The following is a 21,799-nucleotide window of genomic DNA, read 5'->3' on the forward strand; positions in this document are numbered from 1 at the left end:
CATTGTGTATAGCTGGTTCTGGAGGTTTGCATTGTGTATAGCTGGTTCTGGAGGTTTGCATTGTGTATAGCTGGTTCTGGAGGTTTGCATTGTGTATAGCTGGTTCTGGAGGTTTGCATTGTGTATAGCTGGTTCTGGAGGTTTGCATTGTGTATAGCTGGTTCTGGAGGTTTGCATTGTGTATAGCTGGTTCTGGAGGTTTGCATTGTGTATAGCTGGTTCTGGAGGTTTGCATTGTGTATAGCTGGTTCTGGAGGTTTGCATTGTGTATGGCTGGTTCTGGAGGTTTGCATTGTGTATGGCTGGTTCTGGAGGTTTGCATTGTGTATGGCTGGTTCTGGAGGTTTGCATTGTGTATAGCTGGTTCTGGAGGTTTGCATTGTGTATGGCTGGTTCTGGAGGTTTGCATTGTGTATGGCTGGTTCTGGAGGTTTGCATTGTGTATAGCTGGTTCTGGAGGTTTGCATTGTGTATAGCTGGTTCTGGAGGTTTGCATTGTGTATAGCTGGTTCTGGAGGTTTGCATTGTGTATAGCTGGTTCTGGAGGTTTGCATTGTGTATAGCTGGTTCTGGAGGTTTGCATTGTGTATAGCTGGTTCTGGAGGTTTGCATTGTGTATAGCTGGTTCTGGAGGTTTGCATTGTGTATAGCTGGTTCTGGAGGTTTGCATTGTGTATAGCTGGTTCTGGAGGTTTGCATTGTGTATAGCTGGTTCTGGAGGTTTGCATTGTGTATAGCTGGTTCTGGAGGTTTGCATTGTGTATAGCTGGTTCTGGAGGTTTGCATTGTGTATAGCTGGTTCTGGAGGTTTGCATTGTGTATAGCTGGTTCTGGAGGTTTGCATTGTGTATAGCTGGTTCTGGAGGTTTGCATTGTGTATAGCTGGTTCTGGAGGTTTGCATTGTGTATAGCTGGTTCTGGAGGTTTGCATTGTGTATAGCTGGTTCTGGAGGTTTGCATTGTGTATAGCTGGTTCTGGAGGTTTGCATTGTGTATAGCTGGTTCTGGAGGTTTGCATTGTGTATAGCTGGTTCTGGAGGTTTGCATTGTGTATAGCTGGTTCTGGAGGTTTGCATTGTGTATAGCTGGTTCTGGAGGTTTGCATTGTGTATAGCTGGTTCTGGAGGTTTGCATTGTGTATAGCTGGTTCTGGAGGTTTGCATTGTGTATAGCTGGTTCTGGAGGTTTGCATTGTGTATAGCTGGTTCTGGAGGTTTGCATTGTGTATAGCTGGTTCTGGAGGTTTGCATTGTGTATAGCTGGTTCTGGAGGTTTGCATTGTGTATAGCTGGTTCTGGAGGTTTGCATTGTGTATAGCTGGTTCTGGAGGTTTGCATTGTGTATAGCTGGTTCTGGAGGTTTGCATTGTGTATGGCTGGTTCTGGAGGTTTGCATTGTGTATGGCTGGTTCTGGAGGTTTGCATTGTGTATGGCTGGTTCTGGAGGTTTGCATTGTGTATAGCTGGTTCTGGAGGTTTGCATTGTGTATGGCTGGTTCTGGAGGTTTGCATTGTGTATGGCTGGTTCTGGAGGTTTGCATTGTGTATAGCTGGTTCTGGAGGTTTGCATTGTGTATAGCTGGTTCTGGAGGTTTGCATTGTGTATAGCTGGTTCTGGAGGTTTGCATTGTGTATAGCTGGTTCTGGAGGTTTGCATTGTGTATAGCTGGTTCTGGAGGTTTGCATTGTGTATAGCTGGTTCTGGAGGTTTGCATTGTGTATAGCTGGTTCTGGAGGTTTGCATTGTGTATAGCTGGCTCTGGAGGTTTGCATTGTGTATAGCTGGTTCTGGAGGTTTGCATTGTGTATAGCTGGTTCTGGAGGTTTGCATTGTGTATAGCTGGTTCTGGAGGTTTGCATTGTGTATAGCTGGTTCTGGAGGTTTGCATTGTGTATAGCTGGTTCTGGAGGTTTGCATTGTGTATAGCTGGTTCTGGAGGTTTGCATTGTGTATAGCTGGTTCTGGAGGTTTGCATTGTGTATAGCTGGTTCTGGAGGTTTGCATTGTGTATAGCTGGTTCTGGAGGTTTGCATTGTGTATAGCTGGTTCTGGAGGTTTGCATTGTGTATAGCTGGTTCTGGAGGTTTGCATTGTGTATAGCTGGTTCTGGAGGTTTGCATTGTGTATAGCTGGTTCTGGAGGTTTGCATTGTGTATAGCTGGTTCTGGAGGTTTGCATTGTGTATAGCTGGTTCTGGAGGTTTGCATTGTGTATAGCTGGTTCTGGAGGTTTGCATTGTGTATAGCTGGTTCTGGAGGTTTGCATTGTGTATAGCTGGTTCTGGAGGTTTGCATTGTGTATAGCTGGTTCTGGAGGTTTGCATTGTGTATAGCTGGTTCTGGAGGTTTGCATTGTGTATAGCTGGTTCTGGAGGTTTGCATTGTGTATAGCTGGTTCTGGAGGTTTGCATTGTGTATAGCTGGTTCTGGAGGTTTGCATTGTGTATAGCTGGTTCTGGAGGTTTGCATTGTGTATAGCTGGTTCTGGAGGTTTGCATTGTGTATAGCTGGTTCTGGAGGTTTGCATTGTGTATAGCTGGTTCTGGAGGTTTGCATTGTGTATGGCTGTGGCTCCATGCAAGCGAACACATCCCCTTCAGGCTACAGTTTTAGCAAACACTCAAATCTGAATATTTCAAGCTGTGTGTACTCAGAAGCAAGGTACTTTACTGCAGGGCTGTGTACTTTACTGCAGGGCTGTGTACTTTACTGCAGGGCTGTGTACTTTACTGCAGAGCTGTGTACTTTACTGCAGGGCTGTGTACTTTACTGCAGGGCTGTGTACTTTACTGCAGGGCTGTGTACTTTACTGCAGAGCTGTGTACTTTACTGCAGAGCTGTGTACTTTACTGCAGAGCTGTGTACTTTACTGCAGGGCTGTGTACTTTACTGCAGGGCTGTGTACTTTACTGCAGAGCTGTGTACTTTACTGCAGAGCTGTGTACTTTACTGCAGAGCTGTGTACTTTACTGCAGGGCTGTGTACTTTACTGCAGGGCTGTGTACTTTACTGCAGAGCTGTGTACTTTACTGCAGAGCTGTGTACTTTACTGCAGAGCTGTGTACTTTACTGCAGGGCTGTGTACTTTACTGCAGAGCTGTGTACTTTACTGCAGGGCTGTGTACTTTACTGCAGAGCTGTGTACTTTACTGCAGGGCTGTGTACTTTACTGCAGGGCTGTGTACTTTACTGCGGTTATGGAACCCCTACCTGTCCCAGACCTGCTGTTTTCAACTCTTAATGATCGGCTATGAAAAGCCAACTGAGATTTATTCCTGATTATTATTTGACCATGCTTGTCACTTATGAACATTTTTGAACATCTTAGCATGGTTCTGTTATAATCTCCACCCGGCACAGCCAGAAGAGGACTGGCCACCCCTCATAGCCTGGTTCCTCTCTAGGTTTCTTCCTAGGTTTTGGCCTTTCTAGGGAGTTTTTCCTAGCCACCGTGCTTCTACACCTGCATTACTAGCTGTTTGGGGTTTTAGGCTGGGTTTCTGTACAGCACTTCGAGATATTAGCTGATGTACGAAGGGCTATATAAAATAAAATTGATTGATGATACTGCAGGGCTGTGTACTTTACTGCAGGGCTGTGTACTTTACTGCAGAGCTGTGTACTTTACTGCAGAGCTGTGTACTTTACTGCAGAGCTGTGTAGAAGCGGGGCTGTGTACTTTAATGAAGAACAAATGCAAATGTACTCCGAGTTCATAGTTCTCGGTCTCCATCAGTCACACACACGGAGACAATGTGATGATTGACGTTAGAAGAACAGGAAGCTATGTTCTTCCCCCTCTTAACACAATCTCAGACGAAAACAAGGACTGTCATCTGGGCCTTCGCTAAATGGTTTTGGCGCCAGGTTCTGTGTCAGTGAGGGGGAAATCTGCCTGGAAATCCAACATTTCCTATAGAGTTTGGGCACCACTCCCCAAAGCCACAGAGACCCAGGCCTCCTCAGAACTGATGAAGGAACTAATAGTGGTTAAGAAGCGTTGTGCCAGTAACCGAAAGGTCGCTGGTTCTAATCCCTGAGTCGACTAGGTGAAAAATCTGCCGATGTGCCCTTGAGCAAGACACTTAACCCTAATTGCTCCTGTAAGTCGCTCTGGATAAGAGCGTCTGCTAAATGACTAAAAATGTAAAAATGTAAATAAAGGATGTCTGGTCTTTGGTCGAGTCCCAAATTGCACTCTATTCCCTTTATAGTGCACTACTTTTGACCAGGACACATACGGCTCTATGGGGAACAGGGTACCATTTGGGACTCTCACTTTGACTGGGAGATAATCCAACAGGATAATCCTCTCCTAGCTCGCCCCCTACTCTTCCTGCGGTACTCTCTCTGTGTGGACTAAACAGACCGTTATGGGCTGTTACTCTTCCTGCGGTACTCTCTCTGTGTTGACTAAACAGACCGTTATGGGCTGTTACCCTTCCTGCAGTACTCTCTCTGTGTGGACTAAACAGACCGTTATGTAACTAAAGATGGATTAACCCATCTTCTGGAAGAGACAATCTCCCCCACCCCCACCCCCTACTCTGTTTTACCTTTGCAGTGAAGTGGTGGGACAAGCACTGCAGGTGTGTCTGTGTGTGTGTTTGTGTGTGTGTGTGTGTGTGTGTGTGTGTGTGTGTGTGTGTGTGTGTGTCTGTGTGTGTGTCTGTGTGTGTGTCTGTGTCTGTGTGTGTGTGTGTGTGTGTGTGTGTGTGTGTGTGTGTGTGTGTGTGTGTCTGTGTGTGTGTGTGTGCGTGCGTGCGTGCGTGCGTGCGTGCGTGCGTGTGTGTGTGTGTCTGTTCAATTCGATTGGATTGGTACATGGAACAGGCTTTAAGTCACAAGCTCGTTAAATAGCAGCCCCTCGTGTAATGCTTCGACAGCCTGGGATCCAGATGCAGGTTAGTGCTTACTGGATGTGGCCTCCAGATTGCAGGCCTGCCTAAAACCAGAGTAATGGAGCTGGCTAGATACTGCTGCGTTTCGGCGGTTATGGGTAGCCTAGCTGTGTGGAGGAGAAGGTGCTTTTTGGTTTCCTTGAGTGTCAACAACCCTTGAAATAGTTTGAGTCCTTTGTGGTGTAATGTGATTTGTGGATTCAACAAGGTATTTAAAGTGAGTGTGTTAGGTTTAGGTTTAGGTTTAGGTTTAGGTTTAGGTTTAGGGTTAGGTTTAGGTTTAGGGTTAGGTTTAGGGTTAGGTTTAGGGTTAGGGTTAGGTTTAGGTTTAGGGTTAGGTTTAGGTTTAGGGTTAGGGTTAGGGTTAGGGTTAGGTTTAGGTTTAGGTTTAGGTTTAGGGTTAGGTTTAGGGTTAGGTTTAGGGTTAGGGTTAGGGTTAGGGTTAGGTTTAGGGTTAGGTTTAGGGTTAGGTTTAGGTTTAGGGTTACGGTTAGGTTTAGGGTTAGGGTTAGGTTTAGGTTTAGGGTTAGGGTTAGGGTTAGGTTTAGGTTTAGGGTTAGGTTTAGGTTTAGGTTTAGGTTTAGGTTTAGGGTTAGGTTTAGGTGTGTGCACGCATTTTTGGTTTTACTATCCTTGTGGGGACATAAAAAAAACAAAATTCACCGCAGCCCACAAGGAAAAAGGCTATTATAGGTTTAGGGTTAGGGTTTAGGGTTTAGGGTTAGGGTTAGGGTTTAGGAGTTAGGAGTTAGGAGTTAGGGTTTAGGTTTAGGTTTAGGGTTAGGGTTTAGGAGTTAGGAGTTAGGAGTTAGGAGTTAGGAGTTAGGGTTTAGGAGTTAGGAGTTAGGGTTTAGGTTTAGGTTTAGGGTTAGGGTTTAGGAGTTAGGAGTTAGGAGTTAGGGTTTAGGTTTAGGTTTAGGTTTAGGGTTAGGGTTTAGGGTTTAGGAGTTAGGGTTTAGGTTTAGGAGTTAGGGTTTAGGAGTTAGGAGTTAGGAGTTAGGGTTTAGGGTTTAGGAGTTAGGGTTAGGGTTAGGGTTTAGGAGTTAGGAGTTAGGTGTTAGGGTTTAGGTTTAGGTTTAGGGTTAGGGTTAGGGTTTAGGGTTTAGGAGTTAGGGTTTAGGGTTAGGGTTAGGGTTTAGGAGTTAGGGTTTAGGGTTAGGGTTAGGGTTTAGGGTTTAGGAGTTAGGGTGTAGGAGTTAGAGTTAGGGTTAGGGTTAGGGTTTAGGGTTTAGGAGTTAGGAGTTAAGGTTTAGGGTTAGGGTTAGGGAAGATAGGATTTTGAATGGGAATCAATTGTTTGGTCCCCACAAGGATAGTAAAACAAACGTGTGTGTGTTCTCTGCCAGGCATCCTACTCCCCCCACATAAAATACTACAGTTTACTATAGAATACTATAGTACGTACTATAGAATTCTATAGTATTCTGTAGTAAACTGTAGTATACTGTAGAATACTATACTCCACACTGTAGTATCCCTCAATCGTGTACTGCCTACTTTAGAATGTTGTAGTATACTGTAGAATACTATATTAAATACTACAGTGTTATCCACAAAAAACACTGTAGTAAATACTACAGTAATGTCTGCAAAAACACTACAGTAATTACTATTACACGTTCTACAGTTTACTACAGTAATGTCCCCAAAAACACTACAGTAAATACTACAGTGATAATACAGTATTTAGAGCATAGTATACAATAGCATTTTTTCATATGGGCCTCCCCAGTCCATCAGGAGAAAACAGAACATCATCATCCCACCCACCCCGTTCTGTTCATAGGAGAACAGACAGTCCATCAACATCCCACCCACCCCGTTCTGTTCATAGGAGAACAGACAGTCCATCAACATCCCACCCACCCCGTTCTGTTCATAGGAGAACAGACAGTCCATCAACATCCCTCATACAGCCGGTTCATACAGTCACTGGCTTCATCAATAAGTGCATCGATGATGTCGTCCCCACAGTGACCGTACGTACATACCCCAACCAGAAGCCATGGATTACAGGAAACATCCACACTGAGCTAAAGGGTAGAGCTGCCGCTTTCAAGGAACGGGACTCTAACCCGGACGCTTATAAGAAATCCCGCTATGACCTCCGACGAACCATCAAACAGGCAAAGAGTCAATACAGGTCTAAGATTGAATCATACTACACTGGCTCTGACGCTCGTCGGATGTGGCAGGGCTTGAAAACTATTACAGACTACAAAGGGAAGCACAGCCGCGAGCTGCCCAGTGACACAAGCCTACCAGACGAGCTAAACCACTTCTATGCTCGCTTCGAGGCAAGCAACACTGAAGCATGCATGAGAGCACCAGCTGTTCCGGACGACTATGTGATCACGCTCTCCGTAGCCGATGTGAGTAAGACTTTTAAGCAGGTCAACATTCACAAGGCCGCAGGGCCAGACGGATTACCAGGACGTGTACTCCGAGCATGTGCTGACCAACTGGCAAGTGTCTTCACTGACATTTTCAACATGTCCCTGACTGAGTCTGTAATACCAACATGTTTCAAGCAGACCACCATAGTCCCCGTGCCCAAGAACTCTAAGATAACCTGCCTAAATGACTACCGACCCGTAGCACTGACGTCTGTAGCCATGAAGTGGTCTGGTCATGGCTCACATCAACAGCATAATCCCAGAAACCCTAGACCCACTCCAATTTGCATACCGCCCCAACAGATCCACAGATGATGCAATCTCTATCGCACTCCACACTGCCCTTTCCCACCTAGACAAGAGGAACACCTACGTGAGAATGCTATTCATTGACTACAGCTCAGCATTCAACACCATAGTGCCCTCTAAGCTCATCACTAAGCTAAGGATCCTGGGACTAAACACCTCCCTCTGCAACTGGATCCTGGACTTCCTGACGGGCCGCCCCCAGGTGGTAAGGGTAGGTAACAACACATCTGCCACACTGATCCTCAACACGGGGGCCCCTCAGGGGTGCGTGCTCAGTCCCCTCCTGTACTCTCTGTTCACCCATGACTGCATGGCCAGGCACGACTCCAACACCATCATTAAGTTTGCCGACGACACAACAGTGGTAGGCCTGATCACCGACAACGATGAGACAGCCTATAGGGAGGAGGTCAGAGATCTGGCCGTGTGGTGCCAGGACAACAACCTCTCCCTCAACGTGACCAAGACAAAGGAGATGATTGTGGACTACAGGAAAAAAAAGAGGACTGAGCACGCCCCCATTCTCATCGACGGGGCTGTAGTGGAACAGGTTGAGAGCTTCAAGTTCCTTGGTGTCCACATCACCAACGAACTATCATGGTCCAAACACACCAAGACAGTCGTGAAAAGGGCACGACAAAGCCTATTCCCCCTCAGGAGACTAAAAAGATTTGGCATGGGTCCTCAGATCCTCAAAAAATTCTACAGCTGCACCATCGAGAGCATCCTGACTGGTTGCATCACCGCCTGGTATGGCAACTGCTTGGCCTCTGACCGCAAGGCACTACAGAGGGTAGTGCGTACGGCCCAGTACATCACTGGGGCAAAGCTCCCTGCCATCCAGGACCTCTATACCAGGCGGTGTCAGAGGAAGGCCCTCAAAATTGTCAAAGACTCCAGCCACCCGAGTCATAGACTGTTCTCTCTGCTACCGCACGGCAAGCGGTACCGGAGTGCCAAGTCTAGGTCCAAAAGACTTCTCAACAGCTTCTACCCCCAAGCCATAAGACTCCTGAACAGCTAATCATGGCTACCCGGACTATTTGCACTGCCCCCCCACCCCATCCTTTTTATGCTGCTGCTACTCTGTTAAGTATTTATGCATAGTCACTTTAACTCTACCCACATGTACATATTACCTCAACTACCTCAACTAGCCGGTGCCCCCGCACATTGACTCTGCAACGGTACCCCCCTGTATATATAGCCTCCCTACTGTCACTTTATTTTACTGTATATATAGCCTCCCTACTGTCACTTTATTTTACTTCTGCTCTTTTTTTCTCAACACTTTTTTGTTGTTGTTGTTTTATTCTTACTTTTTTTGTTTAAAATAAATGCACTGTTGGTTAAGGGCTGTAAGTAAGCATTTCACTGCAATGTCTGCACCTGTTGTATTCGGCGCATGTGACCAATAAAATTTGATTTGATTTGATTTGATTCATAGGAGAACAGACAGTCCATCAACATCCCACCCACCCCGTTCAGACAGTCCATCAACATCCCTCATACAGCCGGTTCATAGGAGAACAGACAGTCCATCAACATCCCTCATACAGCCGGTTCATAGGAGAACAGACCGTCCATCAACATCCCTCATACAGCCGGTTCATAGGAGAACAGACAGTCCATCAACATCCCTCATACAGCCGGTTCATAGGAGAACAGACAGTCCATCAACATCCCTCATACAGCCGGTTCATAGGAGAACAGACCGTCCATCAACATCCCTCATACAGCCGGTTCATAGGAGAACAGACAGTCCATCAACATCCCTCATACAGCCGGTTCATAGGAGAACAGACAGTCCATCAACATCCCTCATACAGCCGGTTCATAGGAGAACAGACAGTCCATCAACATCCCTCATACAGCCGGTTCATAGGAGAACAGACAGTCCATCAACATCCCTCATAAATCTAATCAAATCAAATGTTATTTGTCACCCAATACAACAGGTGTAATAGACAGTGAAATGCTTACTTACAAGCCCTTAACCAACAATGCAGTTTTAAGAAAGATACCAAAAGAAATCACAAAAAAATACAATATAAAATCATATGGAATAAAAGTAACAAATAATTAAAGAGCAGCAGTAAAAATAACAATATCGAGGCTATATACAGGGGGTACCGGTACCGAGTCAATGTGCTGGGGGCACCGGTTAGTCAAGGTAATTGGGGTAATATGTACATGTAGATAGAGTTATTAAAGTGACTATGCATAGATAATAAACAGAGTAGCAGCAGCGTAAAAGAGGGGGGAGGGGGGCAAATAGTCTGGGTAGCCATTTGATTAGATGTTATGGCTTGGGGGTAGAAGCTGTTTAGAAGCCTCTTGTACCTAGACTTGGCGCTCCGGTAACGCTTGCCGTGCGGTAGCAGAGAGAACAGTCTATGACTAGGGTGGCTGGAGTCTTTGACAATTTCTATTGCCTTCCTCTGACACCGCCTGGTATAGAGGTCCTGGATGGCAGGAAGCTTGGCCCCAGTGATGTACTGGGCCGTACGCACTACCCTCTGTAGTGCCTAGCGGTTGGAGGCCGAGCAGTTGCCATACCAGGCGGTGATGCAACCAGTCAGGATGCTCTCGATGGTGCAGCTGTAGAAGCTTTAGAGGATCTGAGGACCCATGCCAAATATTTTCAGTCTCCTTAGGGGGAATTGGTTTTGTCGTGCCCTCTTCACGACTGTCTTGGTGTGCTTGGACCATGTTAGTTTGTTGGTGATGTGGACACCAAGGAACTTGAAGCTCTCAACCTGTTCCACTAACCTCTCCCTCCACGGGGTGCCAGTATAAAAAAATATGTATTCACTAACTGTAAGTGGCTCTGGATAAGAGCGTCTGCTAAATGACTAAAATGTAAATGTAAATGTAGAGCCCCGTCGATGGGAATGGGGGCATGCTCGGTCCTCTTCTTTTTCCTGTAGTCCACAATCATCTCCTTTGTCTTAATCACGTTGAGGGAGAGGTTGTTGTCCTGGCACCACACGGCCAGGTCTCTGACCTCCTCCCTATAGGCTGTCTCGTTGTTGTCGGTGATCAGGCCTACCACTGTTGTGTCATCGGCAAAGTTAATGATGGCGTTGGGGTCGTGCCTGGCCATGCAGTCATGAGTGAACAGGGAGTACAGGAGGGGACTGAGCACGCACCCCTGAGGGGCCCCCGTGTTGAGGATCAGCGTGGCGGATGTGTTGTTACCTACCCTTACCACCTGGGGGCAGCCCGTCAGGAAGTCCAGGATCCAGTTGCAGAGGGAGGTGTTTAGTCCCAGGGTCCTTAGCTTAGTGATGAGCTTTGAGGGCACTATGGTGTTGAACGCGGAGCTGTAGTCAATGAATAGAATTCTCACATAGGTGTTCCTTTTGTCCAGGTGTGAAAGGGCAGTGTGGAGCGCAATAGAGATTGCATCATCTGTGGATCTGTTGGGGCGATATGCAAATTGGAGTGGGTCTAGGGATTCTGGGATAATGTTGTTGATGTGAGCCATGACCAGCCTTCCAAAGCACTTCATGGCTACAGACGAGAGTCCTACGGGTCGGTAGTCATTTAGGCAGGTTACCTTAGTGTTCTTGGGAACAGGGACTATGATGGTCTGCTTGAAACATGTTGGTATTACAGACTCAGACAGGGAGAGGTTGAAAATGTCAGTGAAGACACTTGCCAGTTGGTCAGCGCATGCTCGGAGTACACGTCCTGGTAATCTGTCCGCCTTGTGAATGTTGACCTGTTTAAAGGTCTTACTCACATCGGCTACGGAGAGCGTGATCACACAGTCATCCGGAACAGCTGATGCTCTCATGCATGTTTCAGTGTTACTTGCCTCGAAGCGAGCATAGAAGTAATTTAGCTCGTCTGGTAGGCTCGTGTCACTGGGCAGCTCGCGGCTGTGCTTCCCTTTGTAGTCTGTAATAGTTTGCAAGCCCTGCCACATCCGACGAGCGTCGGAGCCGGTGTAGTACGATTCAATCTTAGTCCTGTATTGACGCTTTGCCTGTTTGATGGTTCGTCGGAGGGCATAGCGGGATTTCTTCTAAGCGTCTGGGTTAGAGTGCCGCTCCTTGAAAGCGGCAGCTCTACCCTTTAGCTCAGTGAGGATGTTTCCTGTAATCCATGGCTTCTGGTTGGGGTATGTACGTGCGGTCACTGTGGGGACGACGTTATCGATGCACTTATTGATGAAGCCAGTGACTGATGTGGTGTACTCCTCAATGCTATCTGAAGAATCCCGGAACATGTTCCAGTCTGTGCTAGCAAAACAGTCCTGTAGCTTAGCATCTGCGTCATCTGACCACTTTTTTATTGACCGAGTCACTGGTGCTTCCTGCTTTAGTTTTTGCTTGTAAGTAGGAATCAGGAGGATATAAATATGTTCAGATTTTCCAATTGTAGGTCGAGGGAGAGCTTTGTACGCGTCTCTGTCTGTGGAGTAAAGGTGGTCTAGAGTTTTTTTCCCTCTGGTTGCACATTTAACATAATATAATAATAATAATATGCCATTTAGAAGACACTTTTATCCAAAGCGACTTACAGTCATGTGCGCATACATTTTTACGTACATGCTAGTAGAAATTAGGTAAAACGGATTTAAGTTTCCCTGCATTAAAGTCCCCGGGAAACTAGGAGTGCCGCCTCTGGATGAGCGTTTTCCAGTTGGCTTATGGCCGTATACAGTTTGTGCGGTCTTAGTGCCAGCATCGCTTTGTGGTGGTAAATAGACAGCTACGAAGAATATAGATGAAAACTTGGTAGATAGTGTGGTCTACAGCTTATCATGAGATACTCTACTTCAGGCGAGCAAAACCTTGAGACTTCCTTAGATATACATAGACCGCCACCCCTTGTCTTACCAGAGTGCTGTTCTATCCTGCCGATACAGTGTATAACCAGCCAGCTGTATGTTAGTCATGTCTTCGTTCAGCCACGACTCTGTGAAACATAATATATTACAGTTTTTTATGTCCCATTGGTAGGATATTCGTGCCTATAGTTCGTCCATTTTATTATCAAGCGATTGTAAGTTGGCCAATAATATCGATGGCAAAGGCAGATTAGCCACTCGTCTCCGGCTCCTTACCAGGCACCCCGATCTCCTTCCGCGATATCTCCTTTTCTTTCTACTGCGAATGACGGGGATGAGGGCCCTGGCGGTTGTCTGGAGCAAATCCCTCTCGTCCGACTCATGAAAGAAAAATAGTTTGTCCAGTTCAAGGTGAGTAATTGCTGTTCTGATGTCCAGAAGCTCTTTTCGGTCATAAGCGACGGTAGCAGCAACATTATGTACAAAATAAGTTACAAACAATGCGAAAAAACACACAAAATAGCACGGTTGGTTAAGAGTCCATAAAACGGCATTCATCCCCTCCGGCGCCATAATAAAATGTTAATTTGTTCATAGGAGAGCAGACAGTCCATCAACAGAGTCCATCAACATCCCTCATACAGCCTGTTCATAGGAGAACAGACAGTCCATCAGCATCCCTCCAGCACCATCTTGACCGCCAGAAGTTCCCAATTTCCCACGTCATCGTTCCTCTCAGCGGAATTGAGACGATGGGAGAGGAAAGCGCAGGGATGCAGCTATTGGTCCTGGACAGAATGCTGGGACAGGACGGCCCCCACTCCAATGTCTGAGGCGTCAACCTCCACCACGAACTGATGGGACGGTTCCGGATGGATGAGGAAAGGGGCTGTGGTGAAACGGTGCTTCAGATCCAGAAACGCCCGGTCAGCAGCTGGGGACCATGTGATGGGGTGTGATGCCCGGGAGGAGGTCAATAGCGCAATCGTAGGGTCGATGCGGAGGAAGTGATTTGGCGCGAGCCTTGTTGAAAACCTCCCGGAGGTCCTGGTACTCCGCGGGGATGGCGGAGAGATCCGAGGCTTTACCCAAGCCCGCAGAAGGACGTCCCAGGGCAGGCTATGCCACCTTAAGGCAATGTGCGTGGCAGAACGGGCTTCAACCCAGGATAGAACCAGTAGCCCAGTCGATCAGAGGATTGTACCTCTGGAGTCATGAAAATCCCAAAACCCCAGGTGTATGAGGAGATTCAATTAGTAGAAACTGTATGGACTCACTGTGGTTACCCGACACTCGTGAATGACCCTGCCAATGGAGCGTCCGTCCAATGGAGAGGAGTTGAGTAGAGATACCCAGCTCAGATACCAGGGTAGCATCCATGAAGCTCTCGTCGGACCCAGAGTCAATGAGCACCCGGAGAGATTTAGACCGGTCACCCCAGAGCAGGATAACATGGAAAGGGATATGAGTAATAGGAGTTAGAGGCCCACCAGTATGGCCCACCAGTGTACTCGTACCTACTGATGAGCCTGGTCTTTTTACTGGACAGGTGGATATGTAATGCCCTGTAGCACCACAATACAGGAAACTGTTGGAGCTCAGCCTGCGTAAACGTTCACTAGGAGACAATCTAGCCCTGCCCAGTTGCATGGGCTCAGGAGGAGACGAGTCGCCAGTCCCCGATGATCCCCAAGAGGGGGCTCGGGTGAATTTGGATTCTCTCGGGAATGCAGGCGTCGGGGACTTCCGGGGTTCTTCAGGCGGCGAGGGAGAAACCGTGGACGAGTGAGTGTGGCTGAGAACAGACCTCCTCTCCCTCCTGCGTTCCCGTAGGATCCTTATAGTCAAGGCTATGAGGGAGTCGAGGTCCCTGCGTAACTCCCGGGCTGCGAGTTCGTCTTTGATTTCCTCCGATAAACCATGAAGGAAGGTGTCGAACAGGGACTCCGGGTTCCAGGCACTCTCGGCGGCCAGCGTGCGAAAGTCTACCTCGTAGTCTGCCACACTGCGGGAGTCTTGAAGCAGACGAAGTAGATTCCGAGCCCGGACACCGGGGAAACGAACACCTTCCTTACCTCCACCACGAAATCCTCCATACTAAGGCAAACGGCGGATTGTTGATCCCACACCGACGCAGCCCAAGCGAGCGCCCTTCCAGACATTAGCGTTATAAGATACGCTATCTTTGACTGATCCGAAGGAAACGAAGAGGGCTGTAGCTCAAAGATGAGGGAGTACGGAGAGAGAAACGCCCGCCACTACCTTGGCGTTACAAGCGCCGTGCTCTACCAGCTGAGCTACAGAGGACCACATCACTACTACTATCACGACTCAGGATATGACCCAGATGAAGACACAGGAGGCGGATGGTTCCATTCTCCGAATATTTATTATAACCAAGGGGCGGGAAAAAAGGCAGGCCGAGGGCAGGCAGAGTTTCATAGTCCAAGGCAGAGTCAAAAAGGGACAGAACGGCAGGCAGGCTCAGGGTCAGGGCAGGCAGGCTCAGGGTCAGGGCAGGCAGGCTCAGGGTCAGGGCAGGCAGGCTCAGGGTAAGGGCAGGCAGGCTCAGGGTCAGGGCAGGCAGGCTCAGGGTCAGGGCAGGCAGGCTCAGGGTCAGGGCAGGCAGGCTCAGGGTCAGGGCAGGCAGGCTCAGGGTCAGGGCAGGCAGGCTCAGGGTCAGGGCAGGCAGGCTCAGGGTCAGGGCAGGCAGGCTCAGGGTCAGGGCAGGCAGGCTCAGGGTGAGGACAGGCAGGCTCAGGGTCAGGGCAGGCAGGCTCAGGGTCAGGGCAGGCAGGCTCAGGGTCAGGGCAGGCAGGCTCAGGGTCAGGGCAGGCAGGCTCAGGGTCAGGGCAGGCAGGCTCAGGGTCAGGGCAGGCAGGCTCAGGGTCAGGGCAGGCAGGCTCAGGGTCAGGGCAGGCAGGCTCAGGGTCAGGGCAGGCAGGCTCAGGGTCAGGGCAGGCAGGCTCAGGGTCAGGGCAGGCAGGCTCAGGGTCAGGGCAGGCAGGCTCAGGGTCAGGGCAGGCAGGCTCAGGGTCAGGGCAGGTAGGCTCAGGGTCAGGGCAGGCAGGCTCAGGGTCAGGGCAGGCAGAAATGTCGGAACCGGGAAGACTAGAAAACAAGAACTAGAGAACTGGAGAAGAACGGGAAAGACGCTGTTAAGACCTGACGAGACAAGACGAACTGGCAACAGACAGACAGAAAAGGCAGGTATAAATACACAGGGGATAATGGGGAAAAATGGGAGACACCTGGTGGTGGGTGGAGACACCTGGTGGTGGGTGGAGACAAGCACAAGACAGGTGAAACAGATCAGGGTGTGACACAGACAGATGTTGCTCTCCGGTTTTGTGATGAAACAAACGCATGTGTAGTTGAATTTATTCCGCCACTGTGTGACTGTTGTCTTTTTGTAGTCACGGCCTTATTGTTTATCACGGTGGCGTATGAACGAATGGGTTATAGAGCAAACAATGCAATTATCACAACATAGGTTGTAATATGGCTTTTTTTTACTGGCTTGGCTTGGCTCAGTGATTTTACCCACGCACCGCTACTGGTTACACATACAGTATTTCCACAGGTAATGCAGTGAGGAAGGTAAACATGATATACAAAGGCTTGATAAAAAAAAGATCCTATATTTCTGCAACGGTCCTATTAAATGTACTTTTCTTGAATCCCCCCCTACAATCACAACATCCTCTTATTTCAACCCTCAGTCTCAGCAGCCCATCCTCTCAGGTCAGGAGTTCAGGTTTGAGCTTCAGGTTAAGCATGTTCAACATTTACTTAACGCTACGATTTCAGACGCTACGATTTCAGGAACACTATAGGTTTCTATACTAGATCTCTTGTTTAGAATGTGTGTTCCTTATCAAGCAATTTCCTGCCTTTTAGCCCAGAGGGGAGGTCTCCGTATCCAGCCTTTTAGCCCAGAGGGGAGGTCTCCGTATCCAGCCTTTTAGCCCTGAGGGGAGGTCTCCGTATCCAGCCTTTTAGCCCTGAGGGGAGGTCTATGGAATGGAAGTTGAATACAGAACTCATGGTTTTGGAATACTCTCAACAATTATGTTTCATAATAGGAGGGAGACGTAAACCAATTTCACATCTTTAAAATTAACACATTTTCTCCATGCACATCGTAATGTGTGTGTGTATGTGTGTGTGTGTGTGAGAGTGAGTGAGTGAGTGAGAGAGAGAGAGAGAGAGCCAGGCTCATCAGCACCTCTTTCAGTTTCTGAGGGTTCCATGGTTGGGGTCAATTCAATTTCACCAAAATTCTAATTCTCTTCAATGCTTTTCAATTAGGAAATTGTGGAATTGGAAATTTGGTTTACTTTCTTAATTGACTGGAATTTAAATGGAATTGACCCCAACCCTGGTGCTTTCATTTGGCAGACAAAATGACGGACGGACATTGGCGTTTACAAACGGTGGCAGTCGTTTTGTACCCCTCTTGTTATTTTTAGAGGGCTCTAAATTTAAAATAGATGTTTTACGGTAGCTCCTAAAAAAAAAAAAAACTTTTCAGCGGAAAGTTAAAAACAGTTGGTCCCCTGGGATTCCTGTCTGGCCGCCTGTAAACACTATCCCAGCCACAGCCAAGAACATCTCTGCGTTCCAAATGGCACCCTATTCCCTAATATAGTTCACTACAGTTCAATACTTTTGACAAGGGCCCATAGGGCACTATGTAGAGAATATGGTGCCATTTGGGCACGTAACAGGACAGACAGAACTGACTCTCGGGGGCAAGCTGCCGACCGCTCCTTCTCGTCTCTCCGCCTTGCTCTCTCCTCGGCCTCAAACGAACTTTCCCCGCCACCCACCACAATCTGTGTTGTTTTTCCTCTCTCTCTCTGTTATCCCATGAATCTTGTTTGACCACATTTTATTTATTTTTAGTCGTTTTAGCAGACGCTCTTATCCAGAGCGGCTTACAGTAAGTGAGTGCATACATTATTTTTTTTTTATACTGGAATCGAACCCACAACCCTGGCGTTGCAAATGCCATGCTCTACCAACTGAGCTACATCCCATGAGTTGAGCTGACGGGCACAGTGTTGACCACAGGAGTTGAGCTGAGGGGAACAGTGTTGACCACAGGAGTTGAGCTGACGGGAACAGTGTTGACCACAGGAGTTGAGCTGAGGGGAACAGTGTTGACCATAGGAGTTGAGCTGACGGGAACCATGTTGACCACAGGAGTTGAGCTGAAGGGAGGGAACAGTGTTGACCACAGGAGTTGAGCTGAGGGGAACAGTGTTGACCACAGGAGTTGAGCTGACGGGAACAGTGTTGACTACAGGAGTTGAGCTGAGGGGAACAGTGTTGACCACAGGAGTTGAGCTGAGGGGAACAGTGTTGACCACAGGAGTTGAGCTGAAGGGAGGGAACAGTGTTGACCACAGGAGTTGAGCTGAGGGGAACAGTGTTGACCACAGGAGTTGAGCTGAGGGGAACAGTGTTGACCACAGGAGTTCAGCTGAGGGGAACAGTGTTGACCACAGGAGTTGAGCTGAAGGTAGGGAACTGTGTTGACCACAGGAGTTGAGCTGAGGGGAACAGTGTTGACCACAGGAGTTGAGCTGAAGGGAGGGAACCGTGTTGACCACAGGAGTTGAGCTGAGGGGAACAGTGTTGACCACAGGAGTTGAGCTGAGGGGAACAGTGTTGACCACAGGAGTTGAGCTGAGGGGAACAGTGTTGACCACAGGAGTTGAGCTGAGGGGAACCGTGTTGACCACAGGAGTTGAGCTGAGGGGAGGGAACAGTGTTGACCACAGGAGTTGAGCTGAGGGGAACAGTGTTGACCACAGGAGTTGAGCTGAGGGGAACAGTGTTGACCACAGGAGTTGAGCTGAGGGGAACCGTGTTGACCACAGGAGTTGAGCTGAGGGGAGGGAACAGTGTTGACCACAGGAGTTGAGCTGAGGGGAACAGTGTTGACCTCAGGAGTTGAGCTGAGGGGAACAGTGTTGACCACAGGAGTTGAGCTGAGGGGAACCGTGTTGACCACAGGAGTTGAGCTGAGGGGAGGGAACAGTGTTGACCACAGGAGTTGAGCTGAGGGGAACAGTGTTGACCACAGGAGTTGAGCTGAGGGGAACAGTGTTGACCACAGGAGTTGAGCTGAGGGGAACCGTGTTGACCACAGGAGTTGAGCTGAGGGGAGGGAACAGTGTTGACCACAGGAGTTGAGCTGAGGGGAACAGTGTTGACCTCAGGAGTTGAGCTGAGGGGAACAGTGTTGACCACAGGAGTTGAGCTGAGGGGAACAGTGGAGTGTTCACTGAGCTGAGAGATTTCTGTATTCTTTGAATTCATTTCAAAAGGAGTGGGTGGTTGTTTTGCACTCTCTCTGTTTCTCTCTTTCTCTCTCTCCCTCTCTCTTTGAGTGGATGGAATGAGTGCTGCTCTGATGCCATAGCCATGCCCCACAGCAGTGATGTGACAAAGGGACACAGATGGATGGTGGTACAGTGCTGGCCCGGCTTCAGAGTGCCGAGCAGAGCAGAGCGAGAAGTCTCAGTTCCCAATGACTGACTGCTGTCTGTCACACATTCTACAAATGATGTAACAGAGTTCAGAGAGGTTGGGATGAGAGGAGGTAGAGAGGTTGGGATGAGAGGAGGTAGAGAGGTTGGGATGAGAGGAGGGAGAGAGGTTGGGATGAGAGGAGGTAGAGAGGTTGGGATGAGAGGAGGTAGAGAGGTTGGGATGAGAGGAGGGAGAGAGGTTGGGATGAGAGGAGGGAGAGAGGTTGGGATGAGAGGACGTAGAGAGGTTGGGATGAGAGGAGGTAGAGAGGTTGGGATGAGAGGAGGTAGAGAGGTTGGGATGAGAGGAGGGAGAGAGGTTGGGATGAGAGGAGGGAGAGAGGTTGGGATGAGAGGAGGGAGAGAGGTTGGGATGAGAGGAGGGAGAGAGGTTGGGATGAGAGGAGGGAGAGAGGTTGGGATGAGAGGAGGTAGAGAGGTTGGGATGAGAGGAGGGAGAGAGGTTGGGATGAGAGGAGGTAGAGAGGTTGGGATGAGAGGACGTAGAGAGGTTGGGATGAGAGGAGGGAGAGAGGTTGGGATGAGAGGAGGGAGAGTGGTTGGGATGAGAGGAGGTAGAGAGGTTGGGATGAGAGGACGTAGAGAGGTTGGGATGAGAGGAGGGAGAGAGGTTGGGATGAGAGGTTGGGATGAGAGGAGGTAGAGAGGTTGGGATGAGAGGAGGGAGAGAGGTTGGGATGAGAGGAGGTAGAGAGGTTGGGATGAGAGGTTGGGATGAGAGGAGGGAGAGAGGTTGGGATGAGAGGAGGGAGAGAGGTTGGGATGAGAGGAGGTGGAGAGGTTGGGATGAGAGGAGGTAGAGAGGTTGGGATGAGAGGAGGTAGAGAGGTTGGGATGAGAGGTTGGGATGAGAGGTGGGAGAGAGGTTGGGATGAGAGGAGGTAGAAAGGTTGGGATGAGAGGAGGTAGAGAGGTTGGGATGAGAGGAGGGAGAGAGGTTGGGATGAGAGGAGGTAGAGAGGTTGGGATGAGAGGAGGTAGAGAGGTTGGGATGACAGGAGGAAGAGAGGTTGGGATGAGAGGAGGTAGAGAGGTTGGGATGAGAGGACGTAGAGAGGTTGGGATGAGAGGAGGGAGAGAGGTTGGGATGAGAGGAGGGAGAGAGGTTGGGATGAGAGGAGGTAGAGAGGTTGGGATGAGAGGAGGTAGAGAGGTTGGGATGAGAGGTTGGGATGAGAGGAGGTAGAGAGGTTGGGATGAGAGGAGGTAGAGAGGTTGGGATGAGAGGTTGGGATGAGAGGAGGGAGAGAGGTTGGGATGAGAGGAGGTAGAGAGGTTGGGATGAGAGGAGGTAGAGAGGTTGGGATGAGAGGTTGGGATGAGAGGAGGGAGAGAGGTTGGGATGAGAGGAGGTAGAGAGGTTGGGATGAGAGGAGGTAGAGAGGTTGGGATGAGAGGAGGGAGAGAGGTTGGGATGAGAGGAGGTAGAGAGGTTGGGATGAGAGGAGGGAGAGAGGTTGGGATGAGAGGAGGTAGAGAGGTTGGGATGAGAGGAGGTAGACAGGTTGGGATGAGAGGAGGTAGAGAGGTTGGGATGAGAGGAGGTAGAGAGGTTGGGATGAGAGGATGTAGAGAGGTTGGGATGAGAGGAGGCAGAGAGTTTGGGATGAGAGGATGTAGAGAGGTTGGGATGAGAGGAGGTAGAGAGGTTGGGATGAGAGGAGGTAGAGAGGTTGGGATGAGAGGAGGGAGAGAGGTTGGGATGAGAGGAGGTAGAGAGGTTGGGATGAGAGGAGATAGAGAGGTTGGGATGAGAGGACGTAGAGAGGTTGGAATGAGAGGAGGTAGAGAGGTTGGGATGAGAGGAGGTAGAGAGGTTGGGATGAGAGGAGGTAGAGAGGTTGGGATAAGAGGAGGTAGAGAGGTTGGGATGAGAGGAGGTAGAGAGGTTGGGATGAGAGGAGGTAGAGAGGTTGGGATGAGAGGAGGTAGAGAGGTTGGGATGAGAGGAGGGAGAGAGGTTGGGATGAGAGGAGGGAGAGAGGTTGGGATGAGAGGAGGTAGAGAGGTTGGGATGAGAGGATGTAGAGAGGTTGGGATGAGAGGAGGCAGAGAGGTTGGGATGAGAGGAGGTAGAGAGGTTGGGATGAGAGGAGGAAGAGAGGTTGGGATGAGAGGAGGTAGAGAGGTTGGGATGAGAGGAGGGAGAGAGGTTGGGATGAGAGGAGGTAGAGAGGTTGGGATGAGAGGAGGTAGAGAGGTTGGGATGAGAGGAGGTAGAGAGGTTGGGATGAGAGGAGGTAGAGAGGTTGGGATGAGAGGAGGTAGAGAGGTTGGGATGAGAGGAGGGAGAGAGGTTGGGATGAGAGGAGGTAGAGAGGTTGGGATGAGAGGAGGTAGAGAGGTTGGGATGAGAGGAGGTAGAGAGGTTGGGATGAGAGGAGGTAGAGAGGTTGGGATGAGAGGAGGGAGAGAGGTTGGGATGAGAGGAGGTAGAGAGGTTGGGATGAGAGGACGTAGAGAGGTTTTGATGAGAGGAGGGAGAGAGGTTGGGATGGGAGGAGGGAGAGAGGTTGGGATGAGAGGAGGTAGAGAGGTTGGGATGAGAGGACGTAGAGAGGTTGGGATGAGAGGAGGGAGAGAGGTTGGGATGAGAGGATGTAGAGAGGTTGGGATGAGAGGAGGCAGAGAGGTTGGGATGAGAGGAGGTAGAGAGGTTGGGATGAGAGGAGGAAGAGAGGTTGGGATGAGAGGAGGTAGAGAGGTTGGGATGAGAGGAGGGAGAGAGGTTGGGATGAGAGGAGGTAGAGAGGTTGGGATGAGAGGAGGTAGAGAGGTTGGGATGAGAGGAGGTAGAGAGGTTGGGATGAGAGGAGGGAGAGAGGTTGGG

Source organism: Coregonus lavaretus, assembly GCF_964263955.1.
Source record: "Coregonus lavaretus genome assembly, contig: HAP1_SCAFFOLD_618, whole genome shotgun sequence".
Lineage (NCBI taxonomy): Eukaryota > Metazoa > Chordata > Actinopteri > Salmoniformes > Salmonidae > Coregonus > Coregonus lavaretus.